Source organism: Chiroxiphia lanceolata, chromosome 1, assembly GCF_009829145.1.
Source record: "Chiroxiphia lanceolata isolate bChiLan1 chromosome 1, bChiLan1.pri, whole genome shotgun sequence".
Classification (NCBI taxonomy): domain Eukaryota; kingdom Metazoa; phylum Chordata; class Aves; order Passeriformes; family Pipridae; genus Chiroxiphia; species Chiroxiphia lanceolata.
Genome location: NC_045637.1, coordinates 49,286,940 through 49,305,670, shown reverse-complemented (window position 1 = coordinate 49,305,670; position 18,731 = coordinate 49,286,940). Strand labels below are relative to the sequence as shown.

General features: G+C 41.6%; 1 protein-coding gene across 9 annotated transcripts in view; it reads left to right on the top strand.

Annotated features, from left to right (window-relative positions):
• The first annotated feature begins 1,153 nt into the window (after positions 1-1,153).
• Positions 1,154-18,731, top strand: part of GREB1L (GREB1 like retinoic acid receptor coactivator) — a 138,347-nt gene continuing 120,769 nt past the window's right edge. For 6 of the 9 annotated variants that reach the window (XM_032708562.1, XM_032708544.1, XM_032708570.1 and 3 more), the window contains exon 1: positions 1,155-1,405. The gene's annotated coding sequence lies outside the window, so the exon portion shown is untranslated. Of the gene's footprint in view, positions 1,406-18,731 lie in introns of all 9 variants that reach the window. The other 3 variants (XM_032708586.1, XM_032708577.1, XM_032708528.1) reach the window with 2 other exon arrangements.

Genomic DNA, 18,731 nt, shown 5'->3' with positions numbered 1-18,731 from the left:
GTGTCACACTGCAGCAGGTTACTGTCAAAGAAAATGAACAACACTACCACTTTTTTGTCACTCTGCTTTTTGTTTTTTTCCTCAGCTGTTGAGGCAGAAAGATAGGACACTGCATAGGATTGAGCCCTACGGTCCCGAGAGATGAAAAAGGCTTTTTGAAAGGCTCTCAAGAAATATGTCCTTTGAAAAGTGAAAAAGAGAGGAGATGGTTCATATAGTCACTTAATCAAAGGTAAAAGGAAGAAATGCAAAAGCATTTTTTCCCCATTTCAGTGGATATTTACCCTCAGAGCATCTGGTCGTATTTCTAGTCTCCTTCCCATGCTCCTGATAACTCTGAGCTTCATCTTTACACACACTAAGAATCCAAACCCACTGCTTCCCCACACACTCGGGCTCCATTTACAGCTGTAAATGTTCCAGATCCTTCTGTTTCCATTCCCTCTGACACACTTGGATCCTCTCATCTTTACCCGCCTTTCTTTGAGCCCTGTTCAATTAAATATCGGACACAAGTATAGTCAGAGCACCCTTCTCCATTTTGTCTCCAGCATCCTCCTAGCGTGCTAGGCCCCATCGGCTTCTACTTCACCACTCCTAGACCAGCTCCATTGCTAACTAAACTCAAACTCAACATAAGGGTATCCCCCTGCCCAAATTTCAGCTCTACCCACAGCCCTGACGAGCCCTCACCACAGGGCAATCTCTCATAGGGCAGAGCAGATGGCACTCCCAGTGCCATCTACTGCTGCCCCAGCCATTGAGCCATGCTGGACATCTGACAGGGTTTTGATGCTTCCCAGCTTGGCTCCCCTCTGTGCAGGGCCTCGTCCCTTCCTTCTCAGACTGGAACCACCCCAGTTCACTCTCTCCTCACCGAGCCCCGGCTGTCACGTCCCGGGCCTCACTGCTCTCCACCTGCCTCCTCCACTAACTCGCGTCCGCACCAGGGCCCGTTCCATCACTTCAGTCCCTGGCACGGCGCGGCAGCCTCCCTTCCCAGCCCTGCCGCCCTGGGGCACGGCCCGGACCGCCGCTGGACACCCCCGCACCTGAGCACCGCGCCCGCCGCCCCCCGACCCCTCTGCCCCGGCTGTCAGAGCAGGAGGGGCGGCACCTGCGGGTCCGCCCCATTCTCCTCCCCTCCCCTCCTCCCGCCGAGAGAGAGAGAGAGAGAGAAACCGAGACCCGGAGGGAGGGAGGGAGACGGTGGCACCGAAGGCGCCGGGCGGGACTGCCTGAGCGCAGTGCTCGGTGTGTGGGGAGGGAGGGGGAAATTAAAACAAAAAAAAATAATAAAAAAATTAAAACATTTAAATTAAAAAAAAAAAAAAAAAAGAAGAAGAAGAAGTGAGGGAGGGTTAGAAGGAGAGCGCTTCAACTTTTTCTCTCTCTGTCCAGCAAGGTAAGGGAGCGGCGTGGGGCTTTGCTTCGCCTTCTCGCCGGTTTCTGTGAGGGCACAAAGGTAGCGGGTCGGGCGGCGGCGGCTCCGCTCGCCGGGTCGCGCTCGGTGTTGTCACCCCGCGGGGCGCAGCGGCGGCACCGGTGGGCTGCGGGCTGCCAGCGGCACCGCGGGCAGCGCCCTTGTCACCGCCGGGCTGCGGGTGCCCACCCCCGGACGGGCTCCAGCCCTTTGTTACCGGCGTTTTGGTCCGGGGCCGGGGGAGACGTGACCCCGAGCCCACGGGGTAGGGTGGGGGTGGGAGAGCCTCGGCCGGGGGGCTGTGGGAGCAAAGCAGGCGCTGTGGGCGGACGGGCGGCGGGCAGCAGAGCCCGGGGGCGAGGCGGGGGCGGGCGCGGGGGGTGCAGGTGGCTGTGGCGGGGAGCGGGCGGGCGGCGAGCTCTCTCCCCAGCCCGGCGCTGCCGTGCCCGCCGCCGCCGGCAGAGGGGGCTCGGCCGCCTCGCCCTCCGCGCCCGCGGGACTCTTCGCCCGGCGTGAGGAGAGCCGGCCGTGGGCGGCCCGCGGGATGGGGTGTTTGGGGGCACTGCTGGACATGGGCAGGCTGGTTTTGAGGAGGCGAGGTCTCCTTCCCGGGCGTGGGGGGCTGTCCGTATGGCTAAGGGGCGGCTGTGTCCTCTGGGTACGCGGCAGCCCAGCGGGGGTCGGCTGCCCCTCGGGCCGTGTCACCGGCGGCCCGCTGGTGATGCTTTCACCGCGGTGGCGGCCGATCGGCAAAGCTTATTTGCTGTTGGGAAGTAAAGATAGAGGGGGAAGAAGCGGCCAGGATGGAGCCGGCTCCCCGCGGCAGCTGACAGATGTACGCAGGGGCCGTGAGGTACCGCTGGCGTCTGGCCCTTCCCTCCCGGCGCTTCCCCGGGCTTTTCCGAAACCTCCGAAAGACGAAAACTTTGCGTGAACCATAGGATTTCGGCCTGCCCAGCGGGTGGGCCGAGGGTTGCTGTTTGTTTAGGCCCCAAGCCTGCAAATATTTATCCGTATTCTGAAATTTAGGAATTATCAATTGTCAGATGTGTTTGAAGTGCAGGAGACTCCTTAAGTTAGCCGATGGAAAAATACTTCCCATGTCTGCTGCTTGTCAGCGTGTTTGCTTCAAATACTCTGAAGATACAAACTTTTCTACATAATTCCATTTGATTTTCTTTGAAACAGTGTCTCTTCCAACTTTTCCACTGACTGATATTTTAAGTATTAGTAAAATAATATTTCGTATTCTTCTTACTTCACTAATACTTTGTTATAAAGAGCTTTTTAAAAGACTGAAATAAAAGGCTGTTGAGAAGAAAGTGCTGTCTCTTATTTCCTGAGTAGGAATAACTGAAGCTTTATTTATTTATTTACCTTTACTACCGTTGTTTTAGCTGAGAGTGAAGCAAATAGGTGCATATTTCAGTTGCGGGTATAGTTACACATATGACTTCTGAGAAGACATCTAAGGCTTTCCACACTTTTAAATACTGTAATGCACACTTAAATTTGATTTTTGTTAAGGGATATACCCTCTAAAAGAAACAAGAGTGTGTCTTATACTGATTGAAAAATTTTTTACATGTGTGCTAGTGGGATTAAAAAAACAATCTTTACAAATATTAAACCTCATCCTGAAGAATATGTTTGTGAATAGGACAAAAGCGCTTATGGAACTGGTGGATTAACTTTTTAAATACCCTTTTGCAAAGGAATAAGGATTTGTGAGCATTCTGAGAGCTGTTGAGAAATATTTAGTTATTTCTTATTTTTAGCATTTGTAGATTTTGAATATGTGCCTACTTTTTCTTACATATTCTCGAGTATTTACAAAAAAATGCTCCAGAAAGTCGATGAATAGTGTTCAAAATGTGCTTACCTGTTTAAAGAGTTGGGGTCCAAGCCCTGAAAGTTATCTGTTAATACATGTAACAAATACTGTGTATGTTTCTGCTTACTATCAGTAGTGTTCGTACAAAACAAATTTTTGGCTAAGGTGTTTAACAGAAAAAAGAAACTTAATTGTAAAATCCAGTTTGTACATACTAGGAATTTTTATTAGTTGGGTTTGGCTGTAGATAATGTAACAATTAGAATTTGTGAGGGTTTTTTTTTGGTAAGGCAGTTTTTAAGCTCAGGATGTAATACTAAAGGAAATAAGCAGTAATAGACAACCGGATTACCAAGATTTACTGGGATAATTAAAATATGTGAAGTTTAAGATCTCATGAGGGCATCACAGATGAAAGGAGAGGTGATCTGACTGTGTGAAAAGTTTGTCTAGAATTCAAAAAAGCACATTTGGTTCAAGGTCTTCTTAAACTCATAGCTATTGGCATTGATATTTGGCAGTTCAACAAGTCATGTCCAAAGTATTTTGCAGATACAAGGGAAAAGAAAACTTGGAGTGTAATTTAGGACAGTCTAATTAGTTGCTATGGGATATAGAGAATGAAACAATCTTTTAAGGGAAATCTGTACCGTGAAGCCTATCAAATTATGAACACTGGACTGCTTATTCAATGTAAAACTAGACTCAATATAATGTCAAAAATATACTCTAGAAAATCTTATCATTGCAAGTTAAAAAAAAAAATTAAATGCATTTCTCTCTAATTTTCACTATTTCTAGGAAATTTGAAGTGGGCATAGGACTGTAAGGATTTTACTTTCAGTGGTGTAACCGATTTTGTAGTACCTTTCATTTTAAGCATTTTAGACTCGTTTAAAAAGTGCTTTTGTGCTTCGTGTGGTTCTGTACCATATGTTTTGTATTTAATTCTTTGAATGACTACTGAAGTGCGGCCAACTTTTGGTGAATGTGGCAACTGTTAACTAGCGCTTAGCAACAGTGCACAATAATCAAGACGGGAAGTGAGAAGAATACCGTGTCTAATTGAAACTACAGGGGGCATTTAGCTAGGTAGGACGTAATTAACAAAACGTGGAGCTTGGACATGATATTAAGGCATCACGTCTTGACTTGTAAAAGAGGATTGTGAAATCATTAAGGTAAAAAATATTTCAGATTTTTGGCTTTGTAACTCAGATGGATAGCCTCTTTGAGATGTGTGTGTTTTTCCTATTCCTGCATAATCATTTCTTGCACGCAATGCAGAAGACTCATTTTCTTTCGCTTCTGAAACAGAATTGTGAGAAGGATGACTGTTGGGAAGACCAACAAATGAAGGAGTAATAAGCTGTGACATTCTGACAATCATGTCTTTTAGAGAATTAGTCCTGTGAACTAGAGTTCATTAGATATAGTAAGCAATTAAGATATCTCTAATATTCTGGAACAGATTACAGTGGCAGTCATAAAACAACACTAAATTTTTACAGTTAATGTGTTATTTTCTCTGGGAATAATTGATTTTCTGCAAATCCTGTCTTGTCATTATGTTCCTTAAAGTGTTGAGAAAAGTATTGCTTGTAAGAATATGTTTTGAAAACACTTTGGCCTAATGTAATTTCAGTTTTATTTATTTAAAAATTCCAAACCTGATCATTTTGTTTCATGCTATTTTCTGTGTGGAGATACATTCATAGACCAATTTTATATCTTGTATATCCCAAATACATTTTACTTCTAAGAACTCTGAAAATATCCTTGTATAATAAGGAGGGAACTAGTAAGTTAAGTTTCAGTGAGTCATTGCAAAGGCTTATCTGCAACTGTGAGCAGGGCTAGTATAGCCTCTGTTAATGGATTTGAACTTGCTGGTAGGTAGTAGAGATGACCCAAAACCAAGGAGCCATTCTGTGAAGATGCTTGCGGTGGCAAACAATCAAGTAACATTAGATTCTTAATAATTAAATAGGATAATTAATGTTTTTGTCATCCAGAAGAAAAAATACAGAGTGTATATTGGAGGAACATGTGGATGCCAGTGTTTTTAATCACTGCAGGAACAGCCAAATTTTGTACACTGTTGTTGTTGGCTTGGAAGTAACAAATGGAATTATGGAGTTCTTATAGAAATGACAGACTGGATTGGTGGGCTGAGGCCAATTGTATGAGGTTTAATCAGGCAAAGTGCCTAGTCCTGCACTTGGGTCACAACAACCCCATGCGGCTCTACAGCCTTGGAAAGAATGGCTGGAAAGCTGCCTGGTGGAAAAGGACCTAGGGGTGCTGGTCAACAGCAACTGAACACGAGCCAGCAGTGTGCCCAGGTGGCCAACAAGACCAGTGACATCCTGGCTTGGATCAGAAATAATGTGGCCAGCAGGACTAGGGTAGTGATTGTCCCCTTGTACTCAGCACTGGTGAGGCTGCACCTTGAATCCTGTGCTCGGTTTTGGGACCCTCACTACAAGAAGGCCACTGAGGTACTAGAGCGTGTCCAGAGAATGGAAATGAAGCTGGTGAAGAGTCTGGAGCACCAGTCTTGTGAGGAATGGATGAGAGAGGTGGGATTGCTTAGCCTGAAGAAAAGGAGGCTCAGGAGGGACCACCTCACCCTCTACAACTACCTGAAAGGAGGTCATGGTGAGATGGGGGGCAATCTCTTTTGCCAGTTGACAAGATATAGGACAAGAGGAAATGTTCTCATGTTCTACCAGGGAAGATTTAGGTTGGATATTGGGGAAAATTTCTCCATGGAAGGGGCTGTTAAACATCGTTAACAGGCTGTAAGGGAAGTGGTGGATTCACCGTTCCTGGAGGTATTTAGAAGATGTGTAGATGTGACATGTAGGGACATGGTTTATTTGTGGACTTGGCAGTGTTGGGTTAATGGTTAGACTCAGTGATCTTAAAGGTCTTTTTCAGCCTAAATGATTCTGTGATGTTAAAATGTGGTTTAGTTTGCATGACTCCTGAAGTCTTGTCATATGGTTTCTGTTGTCTTGCTCTGTCACACAGTAATGTCACAACTTGTGTGAAATATTTTTGGGACATGAGAGACCATAAAGGATTGTGTAAATCATGGCTTTCATTGAATTGTATTTAATGTAATTCTCATTGAGTTAACATTAAGTTCCATGGCACTTCAGAGGTTTAAGAAAAAAAACCACATAGATCTGAAAATTTTGCATCATATACTGTCAAATGCTTTGGTTAATTTGCATTTAAATTCTTTTTTTTAGCAGTTATACTTCACTAGATAATAAAATATTCATAAAATACAAAAGATAGGAACAACCATATGTGGTGACATAAAATCACAGGAAGAGTAAAATGGTAGTCAATATGACAAGATCTGATAGAAACCTTCGATTAATACTCCTCATGTAAGGTTTTGGAGAGGTTATTTTGAGGTAGGTTTTTGAACTGATGGAGCTATGAACAGCAAAACAGTGTGGGTAGACCTAAGATACTGTTACTTAAGAGATTACCAGACATCTGTTGCATTGGTTCCATGAACAAGCCTGGGGTGACGGATTTTATAAAATGCTGTGCAGAGATCCTTCTGTTCTGTCTCCTGTCTCCATCATTGTATGTAATTAGCTCTTTTCAAGACCCTTGGCATGATCTTACCAGAGCACTTTGAAGCAAGTGAACAAGTTAGTTACTGAATGTAACTGCGGTCTGAAAAACCCCCCTATTAATAGTGGTGTTTTTCTTTTTTAAATGAAGACTTATCTGTACGTCTCACCAAAAGTAATAGGACTTCCCTAGAACATAAAGTGGGAAATTGTTACTTCGATGGCTGACTATTTTCAGCTGTTGAACATTTTACTAGTACTTCTGTCTTTTGCACTGAGTTCTGCTGCACATCCCTCTGCAGCACTGATTTCTCTGTTGAATGACGTGTACAGCTCCAAAACTTCAGAGAAATAAGTAGCTTTCTTTGGAAGACCATGTTTTTCCATAGAACCATACTAATTTTACATTTGGCTTCATAAAAAAGTATTAGTGTGAATAAGAAACACTTTTTTCCTCTTATGTTCTATGTATTTGAGAGATATTAGGATTTGGCCCTGCCCCTTTCTTTTACAATGCAACCTCCAACTTCAAAACTTGCTAAGGAGAATTTTTCTGGGAGTTTGATAGTTAAAATATGCTTTTAATTTGGTAGAATTCTCTTTCATGCCCTCTTTTATTTCTAGCTGCCTTTTAAAAGATAGAGATGGTTCACATGCAATTGTAATGCCAATGCTCAGTGAGACTGTGTATACTCAGGGTTGTATGGTCCCTTGTTGTGTCATCAGTCAAGAGTAATTGAGTAAGTAGAGTGCTTGGAAATCACTGTGTGCCTGATCCTCCACAGTCTTCCTAGTAAAGAGGAAATAATCACTTCTTTAGAAAGTGAAGTGTGGCACAGCATTCTGGCCTTAGTGAGATCCAAGCTCTTTGGAGCTTTCTCCATCATACCCCCTTCAGAGAGATGCTGTACTGGTAAGGGAGTGCAGATCCAAAAAGTTGAGTTCAGCTGCTTCTGATGATGTAAGGAATCTGGGCAACTACTTCTTTACACTGGCGTCACTGGTGAAATGGGGACATTCACAGCAGTTTTATGAGCATTCCTGTTGCCTGCCCATGCTACTGATTTCACAGAATGAAGAGCATCTGCGAGAAAACCTCATCTTGATGGCTGTCAGTTCAGGATTTGCAGAGAGCCAAGTGCTCCATTTCCTGTCCTGAGCCTTGTGTCCTTCTACTGCTGATTCAGTATTTTGTTGCTGTTAGTTCTCTACTTACTATCTCCTTGGTGATACTGTGTGGTTGTAACATGTTTTACAGTGTACGATTGCATCTCAGTTTTGCCATTCAGGAGAACAAGCTCTACTTTTACTGCTACAGATGATCCTGTCTCATTGATCATCTCCCTGTGGCTTGCCAGGAAGCCTCCCAAATACTGTGTTGCTTTGGAGCATTAGGTGGCTTTATTCTCCTGCCCTTTTACACTTTCAGTCCACATGGATAAAAGCTGTTTCATAAAGGAAGCTAAATCTTGTAATTTCTTTAAGCCACTTACATAGAATCAAATTCTTAATGCAACTAGGTGATGCCTTTGAGAAGACTGGGAAGAAGGTCTTAACCTTCTACAGTGCACTGCACCAAGAAGAGGGAAACAGCTTCCTACCAGTCATGTTGTATGTGACATTTAAGAACATTTCCTATTCTCATAAAAATACTTTCAAATATTTATTTGTATAGATGAAATGTTAAGACATTGTCACTCTTCCTAATCCTAGTCTCTTAGAGGGAAATTTCTGACTGTGAGAACAGTAAGAAATTAGGTGGATTAGCCAAGTGATCAGTACCATCCCACAGAGAAGCAATTTTGAAGAAAAACCTAAGGAGAAGGGAGGAAAAGGCAAAGCCATCCAAGAAGACTTTAATGCCTTGGATAGAGACACACAGAACTAACTACCAATGGGGTATTTAAAGCAGAAGTTCAGAGTGAAAAATGTGCATCTCCTCACAGTCCTTTTTGCAGCAGTTTCAGCAAATTTTGGAGGTTAGTTCCTGCCATTTTTTTTTTTCATTAGGAGAGTCAGCACGTGGTTTCTAAGACTCTTGAGGAGGATGAAGAGGACTTGCCTGCCACGTTGTTATTTCACCTTTCTCCTCCAAGTCCACAACCATGGTTACAGCAGATATGGGAGGCAAGGAGGATTTCAAGGGCAGGAAGATTAAAATGTTAGCTGTTACAAGCTTTTGTGTCAAGAGCTATGGAATATTTTCTATGAAATGATAGGACATTTAAACATACAGAGGGTTTTTTTTGTTTATGGCATTAACTTAGTAATGTTTTTCTTTCTTACTGTATGCCTGTGAGTGTTTTGGGTGCTACATGGGAAAATACATGGGCAGTTGCCTCCTCCAGAAACCTTCCAAGCTGTAGATTTGACAAACTAGAGAGGATAGTGTGTATATTTGTACATGTCCACATACATATATGTGTATATACGAAAGAGAAATGGACACGCTGGCATCTAATATCACACTGGTCAAGTATCTTAATGGGTCTTTAAATGATTCTTTTTCTTTAATGATTGATTGGCTGAGATAGTTTATACTGGTCTGAACTCTAACGTTGTGTTCACACTTTGCCTTTATAGACCAGAAGTTGTTAGTGTATAGTAGATGTACCATTAATAATGTTATTAAAAACAGTATGCCTTGGAAGATCTTAAACAAAGGCCATCACCAAAAAAAACCACTTTTATTTTAAACAGCAGATGTGACCTTGTGGCAGAAAAGCCTGAGAAGGAAGGAAAAATAAAAGGCATTCTTCTGGCTGCTCTCAGATATCATAATGAACAGTGTTTGCTTGCTGACTGTCCAGCTTGGTTGTTTTATTGAGAGATGTCTGGTGACTGTGCAGATGGATGCTCAATTTTCATCTACAGCAAAGCTGACTGGCTTTCTGACAAGCTTGGCTTTGGGGTGATTCCACTTGTCATGTGGATTTGGTGTAGAAAGAGGGAGGCTGTATTTGAGATAGGGGTTAAGCACTCCCCTAGACAGTGCAGTGTAGGTTTTCAGCTCCATTTGCTGTCACTGTAGTAAATCCATTTCTGATTATGTGCTAAGTCCAGACAGATTAACTGCTGAGTTGAACTTGTGAAGTTGCATGTGTGTGTTGCCAGAGTTCCTTCTGCTGAAAAAGGCAGATCTATATAACCTGTAGGTTCAGAACAGTTGAAAATTCATCCTAACATTGTTGCTTTGATGTCTGTTTGAAAGCAAAAAAAAAAAAAACCCAAACAAAAAAAGCAGGTTTACATCACTGTGTTTAAAGGATGCTGTCCCAACAGTGTTGGATCTGGGACTTATTTCAGTAAAAGACAGTATTCTTCCAGATGCTTTTCAATTGAATTTTCCTGTGAAAGTGACCTCAACTTTGAATTCAACAACATGCAGTTGAGGCTTTTAGGGCTGAAAAAGAGAAGGGAATGCAACAGATACTGCATAGTTTTGATACTTCTGATGTCTGATGATACTGGTATCACAAGCTTGTATTCTCTATTCTGATTCACTGTATAAACAAGTATGGCATGAACCTCAGTGTATAACCTTGACATGGCTGGATCTTTGCTTTGTAGGTCCCAGTGGTTTGTCCAAATTGCAAAAACTGCATATTGAGAAACAGATAAAGTATTTGCATTGATAAAACATTTAATTTTCTTTGAGAAAAACTGTTTTGTGCCTCAGCCTTTTTATTTCAAGAAAGAGACCTTTAGTTCTTGTTTCATTGTAGTCTGAGAACTATTGAGAATCTCACATTTAGATTTGACAGGATAATAAGTCAAAACTATCAGTGCAGATCAGCCATGAACCAAAATACACCAGAATAGTGTGTTGATTTCCAATGTGACCCTGCGAGAGTATGAGGTTGGACTTGTTGATCTTCAGAGGTCCCTTCCAACCCGAATTATTCTGTGATTTTTGTTGTTTGTTGTAAAGTGGGGCAGTACAAAAACCATAAAACTTGGCGGTATTCCCTATTGGTAAGATACAGCTTCCTGAGACAATTCATCTGGCGCAGTGATTTTGCAAAGATACTCAAGGAATTGGCAGCATGAACTGTTTTGATAACCTGATTCCCCCTGTCTTCTTTCTGGTCATTTTTCCACTGTGTGCCAGATGTACTTTCTGTATATTGTTAGAAATTAATGCTGATTGCAGATCCAGTCGCACACATCAGTGGAGGGGCCCTCTGAGTTCTGCTGCTGGCAGCTCTCTGCTGGTCTTGTCATGTTAGTTGATGGCAACACAGAAATGGTCTGGTGATTGAGGCATTGCTGGGCACATGTTAATAGGAAGGCTGCAAAGCTTGAGTGATTCTGTAAGAGATTGTTTGACCTGTCTGGGATGGAAGATTGAGCATCAAAGGGTAATAACGATACCCGGTAGATTGACATTGTTGCATTGTCTAAAATCTGTCTGTCTAGATTATTACTCATAATCAAACATTTTACTCTAAGGAAGCTTGAAATAAGCCCAGTACTATTACTTTTAAACCTTTTTCAGGACTAAAATAAAGCATGCATTAAAAGGAGATATTTGTTTGTTATTTCAATCAATTTTTTCTACTTCTTATTTTGTTAATTGGCAAGGTTTGGGAACTGGAGTTCTCAATGACGTGCCCTTGAGCATCTTTCTGATAACTGAGTTGCATATGTGTCCATATGTTTTATATTTCTGGACACAGTGGTTCTTATGTGATGATTCAGTGTGTGGGCAGCAGTTTTGCTCTAGCTGAACATGCTCCATGTGTAGAGGAAAAACAGCCAAGTGTGGAAAGAAGAGGGTTGTGCTTTTTGGTTCCAGTTATGAAGAGAGGAATAGAGTCTGGATGATAACATACCTTTTCCTGCTCCAAATGATTATCTGAATAAATTGTGGGAAATTGAGGTTTTACAAAAAACGCAGCAAGAAGGAAAGAACTAGAAATTGGCAACTGCATGTTGAATGTTCTTTGAGAAACTCCATCTTAGAAAGAAGTTGACTGGCAAGTTAACAAGGGTCAGAAAGCATAACTGTTTTATGATTCATAACTAATCCTTTGCCCCAAGGACAGAAACAAGTGTATTTGAGACCATATGCCTGGAAGGAGGTTAAATTCATTAAAACAAATCTGTCCTACCTGTTCCAAAGTGGAGTTCATGCTGAGAGGGACTGATAAATTTCTCCTTTAAAAATGCATGTTGAAAATGAGGTCTATTCTGTGTGTTGTCACAATGTCTTTCGATCTGGAATAAATCACATAAACTGTGTTTCTTTCAGCCAGTGTGCAAATATGAGAGAATATTATATAAGAGAATCTTATGTCCATACTGTCGTTTTGTGCGCCAGGAAAAATAGCCCCAAACTATTAATACATAAGGAGAAAATAGTTTTAAGAGAAAGGACCTCTTTTGAAATAGGTTGATATCAAAATGGTGAGTAAACAGTTAAATGCAATGTCACCATATAGGCTCATGAAGAATAATATTCAGATTGAGATTTTCTTTGTTTTGGAAATGAGGCTGGCAGTGTTCTATTTGCAGTTATTACTGACTTACCTATCCCTGATCTTTTGTAATTCCTTCTCTGTTTCTACAGATAAACTTATTTTTACTTAGCAGAAGTTTTAACTGAGGATCACTGTTCTTTATCATTCTATTCCTATTCCTAGGAGAGGAGGACTACTATGATTTGAATAAGATTCTTTTATTCAATTCATGTTTGGGTCCCACTTCTGCTACTACTGAATTACTCGTTATTAAGAAAACATGTTTTTGTAACTTTAGCTTAAGCTTGATATATCTGACCAGAGCAAGTCAGAGGTAACTGAAGAATATTCTCACGTTCCGAACACAGCCAATTGCTATTATGTTCCATGGCAAAAAAGATGGGGATTTGTTTGGATCACTTACAGAGACATGCTTTTTTTTACTGAAGAATGGCTTAGTTCAAGGTAAAGAGTCAAGTTAAAGTTAATACAATAATAGACTGAGTTAGAAGACCTAGAGTTCTAAACTAGCAGTTTGAGAGCTAGAGAATCTAAAGAAAATCTCTTGTGATTTTTCTAAGAAAAAGATACTGGAAAGCAGGTTTATCAAACCTCATTTAATAGAATCATGGAATTATTGAGGGAAATTTAAGTTAAACTTGTGTCCCTTTACATTTCAACCAAAAAACGTGCAATGTATCGAGGGATTTCACTTTGGCCAAGGAATAAGGAAGTTTCTTTGGTCACTGAAAAGCATGACAGTTTACTTAAGAGGGGAAATGGAAACAACTTCCCTTTCCCATCTTAGGTGGTTCTCTCTCTCTTACCATGGCAGAACAGTGTAAAGGACATATATGTGAATGTAAGAGAAAAAGCCTCTTCTAAAACTATGATAAATGCTTATGCAAAATTACAGTGTAGATTTTTCTCCTGGATAATGGTCGATATACTAGCATGTAAAGAGTATGGGGCTTTTGTTGCCATGGTACATTTCATGCCATTTACACTGATGTTCAAAAGAAACAAAACTCTTGTAGTCCGTAATTCATTTAATGTTAATGAGAAATTACGAACATGCATTAGAGAAGCATTGTAGGTCCATGTCTTATTTAGTCCAATTCTGACTGTGTTAGAAAAACAAGTATATTTATTCCTGAAGAACTCTGGGATAACTATCATTGCCTGCCTTATCAGAGAGACTAATTTCGGTGAAGAATTGGATTTCAACTACAGGTCTCTTGCTAAGCTGTGAAGAGGCCAGGAAAAACAGCTGTAAAAATGTTGATGTTGGCCATGAATTTACGTAAATAACAACTTGCTTTCCTTTGAATGCTCAGGGTGATATTACAATGTGGACTTGGGTCTGCAGAAGATCTTGTTACTTCTACATTCTGCCACTGAGAAATTGCGCGTGGCTTCTACACGCCTCAGTTTCCCTATCTCTAAACCAAGAGCGGTGTTTTTCCTGGGAGTTTTTGAAGCACTATATGACAGTAATGATTTGCTCTATGGCTGAGCCTACAGGGTTCTGAGTTCAAGTCTCCTGGTCAGATTTATGCTTCTGTCAGTAAGCTTCAGACCTCAAGGAACAAATTGTTTTTCTTGTCATACGTACAAACAGTTATTTTGCTTTTATGTTCAAACCTTCTGTTTAATTTCAATCAACTTAATTTCAGTTAATTGAATTTAAACATCGCAGTCTCCGGTTTCCCTGTGAGAACTGTTTGCCATTTGTAGAGAGCCAGGGCAGAGTCTCCACTGAGGTGGCTTTGCAGCGAAATGGATTCGAAAGTCCAAGGCCTGTCCAAGGCCCTTGGTCAGTTCAGCAGCCCGTGGCCAAGGCTCTGTTTACCCACCACCGAGGTGCTAAGCGGTATCTGCGTTGGTGTTACAGGAGCGTATGAAATACCCAGTGAAAATAGCCTAGGCTGTGCCTCGCAGTAGGTCTTCAGCTGGTTAAAGCAAGTAATAGCTGAAGAGAGAGCAAATAAAGCCCTTGCAGACCACATGCTGTCACAACCTTTCCCCTCCCCCCATACCCTCTCTCCTTTTTTTTTTTTTTTTTTTTTATTGGCCATATGTTTTAGTAGTCTAAGTATGTGTCAGTGGTAATCCAGGCTCTGCGCTTTTAAAGGATGATTACCCAGTTTGTTGCCGAAGTGAGACTTTTTCTTCCTCTTAATTTTTGTGAGGGTTGTAATTGTAAACCTTTTTTTTTTTTTTTTTGTAATTTTGTTGCAGATTACTCTTTGTATGGCTAAATTTAACTCCATCTGTTTTTGCAGACTGCTGGTCTGTTTCCAGTTTGTATGATAGGGGGGTCAAGAAAACCGGTTTGTTCTCTGGATGCTAATCTGAATTTCAGAGGCGCTGTCCTTCACCCCCGGGCTCTGTTCCCCTCCCCCTCTTCCCTGCTTTCTGCACGCAGCCTCTTCGGGTCTCTTTCTCCCCTCCATTCCCCACCACACTTCTTTCTCCCCCAGCCTTCCAGAACAGTAAATTTTGATTACCCTTTCCTACTCTTCCCATACTCCAATTATCACTTAAGGTGGTTGATGTACTAGATAATTAATGCTCTGAAAATTCTAATGGTTTGAAAGTCCTGTGGTCTGTATGCTATATTAAAGGTACCACAGTGCTTTTTTTTTGGGAATTAAGTTTTATGGATTTTTAGGAGTTAAAGCAAGTACAGGGTTTCATGATGAGTTTTAAAAAATGATAACCTCTCTTGTCAGGGTGTGATGAGGGTCTGTTGGTTTTATATAAAATAGTCATCGAGAATTCCCCTCTTTGGGGAGTCATTTCTCAGGTCTCCAGTGAACCTTGGCCAAACACAGAGGGGTTTCTAACTACCATTGGATCCCTGCTTGTAACCCAGGTTCAGGGTAGCTCTCATAGCATGGTTATGGTTAACCTCCTTTTTGCCTTAAAAAAGAGAAATATATCTAGCGGGCATGCAGAAACACGTTGTCATCACAGGGAATAAACCCTCCTACCTGTTATGTGGAAAATAAACAAACCCACAAATGTACCGCCCTACTAGACTGAAATGTGTGTGTGTGTTGGGGAGGAGGGGAATAATACGTAGGAAAAGATTTATGCCTTCCTTTGGGCTGTTGCTTGGTAACAGAAAATGCCTCTTAAGCCTATTTTTGGAGAGGGGAGGGGTGAAACTTGATTCAGTGACCATCTGTCCCAAACTGGTTGATTTCCTGTTGAGCTCTCCTTTGTTTCTGTCAAACAATTGATTCTTACCCTTTACAGATAAGAGTACTGTTGGTGACATTGCCCTGAATCAGCAGGTTGGCTTGTGGCAACCAAAAACCAGACCTATTAATTTTAATTTTCTTTTTTTGATTTTTAAGGGATTTTGGTTTTTCTGAGGGTACTAACTGTGGTTTTACTGGGGTTTATTTATCTGTGTGGTGGTTTGGGTCTTTGGTTTTTGTTTTCTTTCCTCTTGGGAAATGCCTGCATTAGAGAAGGCAAGTGTAATAAATGTAATTGAAACATTTTAAAAGAAGATGTAATAAGGCATTTTTTCAGCCTGAAATTGTTGGGAAAAAGCAGCCATGGTTTCGAGCCCATTAAACCTTGTGATGGTGGGGGGGAGCAGAAGTTAATTGAAGTTACTATTGAAGAAATCCCCACTGTTTCTGTGAAAACAAACCCCAGATTCTTAATTACAAATGGAATATTTGCTATTGTTCTTGCTTAATTGTCAGAAAATCATTCTCTGTTTGAGTACCTCCTGATGTTTGCTTAGTGGTAGGGTGATCGATAGATTTGAATTCAGATTATTTTTAAGTCATCTGTTTTATTAATGTTCCAGAAGCCCATATTTTTCCACAAAAGCAAGAGTGTTTTATGCATGCAAGGTACAAGGTGCACGCACATGAAAATCTCTGTGTGTCCTCTGTAGCTGTGATTATTTATTAAGCATTCCAGTACCATTATCTTCCCTGCCATGAATTTCAGCATTCAGAAAGCAGTTCATAGTTCCAAGTATCTGATAAGGGAAAATAAGGCATGTGTGACACAAGGAGACAGGTAATATCTGCCAAAAGATAGTGAAGTTCCCCAGTGAAATAGGAAAATGATGGTCACTGTTACTTCCTTCAGTCAGTGAAATTCTTTCCAGGAGCATTTACACAATGCTGTGTTATGGAGGAGTGTGAGAAGGAAAGACCTTCCATACAAATGTCTTGGCATCTTACAAGTCTTTGCTTATTTGAGTTTAGCCTACTTGTCACTCAGTAGATGAAATTTGGAGGTAATTCCCAAAAGTCACTTCACAGTCTTGAAGGTGTTAGAAAAGTTAATTTCCTTTTCTCTTCTCTTTTTCCCACATGCTTTCCAGATTGTTTTCCACCGGCAGGAGAGCTGTTGTCTGCCGCTTTCCAGCATGGTCCTGGATGTATGCGGGATTCAGCTCTTTTTGAATTTGGTGGCAAAGTGCCTACTGAACATTCATTTGGTGAAGTGTTGGGTCAGGGATACTTGTCAGATTTTTGTCCTATTAAAAGAAAGTTGCATCTGTGATTTGGCTTAATAAGCAAGGTTCATGTGAAACCATGTGAACAAGCCTGTGTGACAGTGCTGTGGCTCGCTGGTCGATCAGCCCTTACATCCTCCTTGTTGGTTGCCCATTTCCTCATCCCACCCTCAGCCTTTCCCCCCTGTTTTGCTGCTGTTTGTTTGGCATATGCTGGGATCTGGCAGAGGAACTTATCCACTTAAAAAATGATGTCTTTTTCTAGGTTGCTTTTTAGATCGGTGAATCCCTTGATCTAGCGCAGTGTAACACAATAGGGTGGAAGTGATCAGTACTGACTAGATTTTGTTTTTTCCCAAATCATTAATGTCAAATATACTGTGAAGTCTTTTTAAACATGCATCCTCTGTTAGGTAGAGAAATCCTGCTTTGGGATTGGTTTGGAAATTTTGTAAACTGGACAAGTGTACAGACATCGCTTCTGTAAAATTAATTGAATGTTCATATGTGCTGCTTTTTGCCCTTCTTTTGGTAGAAAGTGATAGGTACCACCAACATGCCTTTTGGGCATTTTCAGTCTGTTTTGAAATTACACTGAGATAAAAAAATCACTTGTAGAACTAGTGCCAACTAGGTTGATGTTGGCCTGGGAGCTTAAACTTGGCAGCGAAGGAACTGTTCTGAACTGGTTTGAGTACTGGTTAAATTCTATTTCTTCCTGCAGAATGAGTTTCTGTGAGATGGGGGAAAAAACCCACAACTTGGGAATTTTATTTCAGGTTTGAAAACCCTGTTGTAGATATTTAGAACACATTTTTGTATCTGGCATAGAGAAACTGATGAGTGGTTGTTCTGATCCAGGTTTTTTCTATTCCCGTAAAAGAGCATTACTAAGGTGTATAGCTCAAGTTGTAGGGAACTGACAAAAAGTCCAGTTCTTTCAGCATCTGGGGAAAGTAGCTGAGTTCATGGTGTGTGTAGATGACAGAGCAGTGAGAATACAGGCCCGCACTTATCTTTGTGCTTTCTCTGCTTGGGTTGTACTGTACTTCTCCCATTAGAACAGGTCTGGTGTGTCCTTTGTTCCCAGATAAAAGCATCTACAGATCTGCCAGTCAGAAGGCATAGCACCTGTGGCTTGCTTTACAGATGGGAGGGCAGTAATTCTAGAAAGGGAGGTCTGTACAAGACTGGCATCTGCTTGCATTCACCTTCTCGTGTTGCTGCTACAAGGATGGAATTATTTATGTGCATTTTTTCCCTTCTGAATGCAGTCAACTAGAGTCAGAGGAACTCTATTCAGTGTCAGGGTGTTGGGCAGGGGTTTTCTTTTGGGAAGGGTAGCACAGGGGTAGGATCATGATAACTACTTTTCATGTATGCTCTTCACGGATGTCATTGTTACAGTGTTCCTATTCTGACCCAGCCTCCATTTACAGAACTGGCATCTGTGTCATCCTTAATACCAGTTTGAGAAATCTTCCTCTCCTGTGATAAAAAGGCCTGTTTGTGGTATGCAGGACAAAGATTGGACACTGTAGCAATGTTACTCTTTTCACCCCAGCCCACATCCCCAACTCCAAAATCACCTGCATCAAAGCTGAAAATGCCAAGCTTCCCTTCTTGTAGGAAGGTCTGGCCATCAGCACCACTGACAGGCTTTCCAGGGAATAAGCGCAAAGCAAAGGTTTTTAGGGAGCCCTCTGTTTCCAACAAACAGCTTTCCGAAGCCACAAAGTTGAAACTTTGACTTTGGAAAAAAAACCAAAACAAACCCAAACACATGTCCTCACTGGAGTTACATGGCCGACTGTGTCATAGTCCATTAGAGCCCTCTTTTGTGTTTAGAAGTTATTGCTCAGGTAAACACTCACCTTTAGAAGAGCTCCGGGCCTTGGGCGTACTGGGCTGCTCTCAT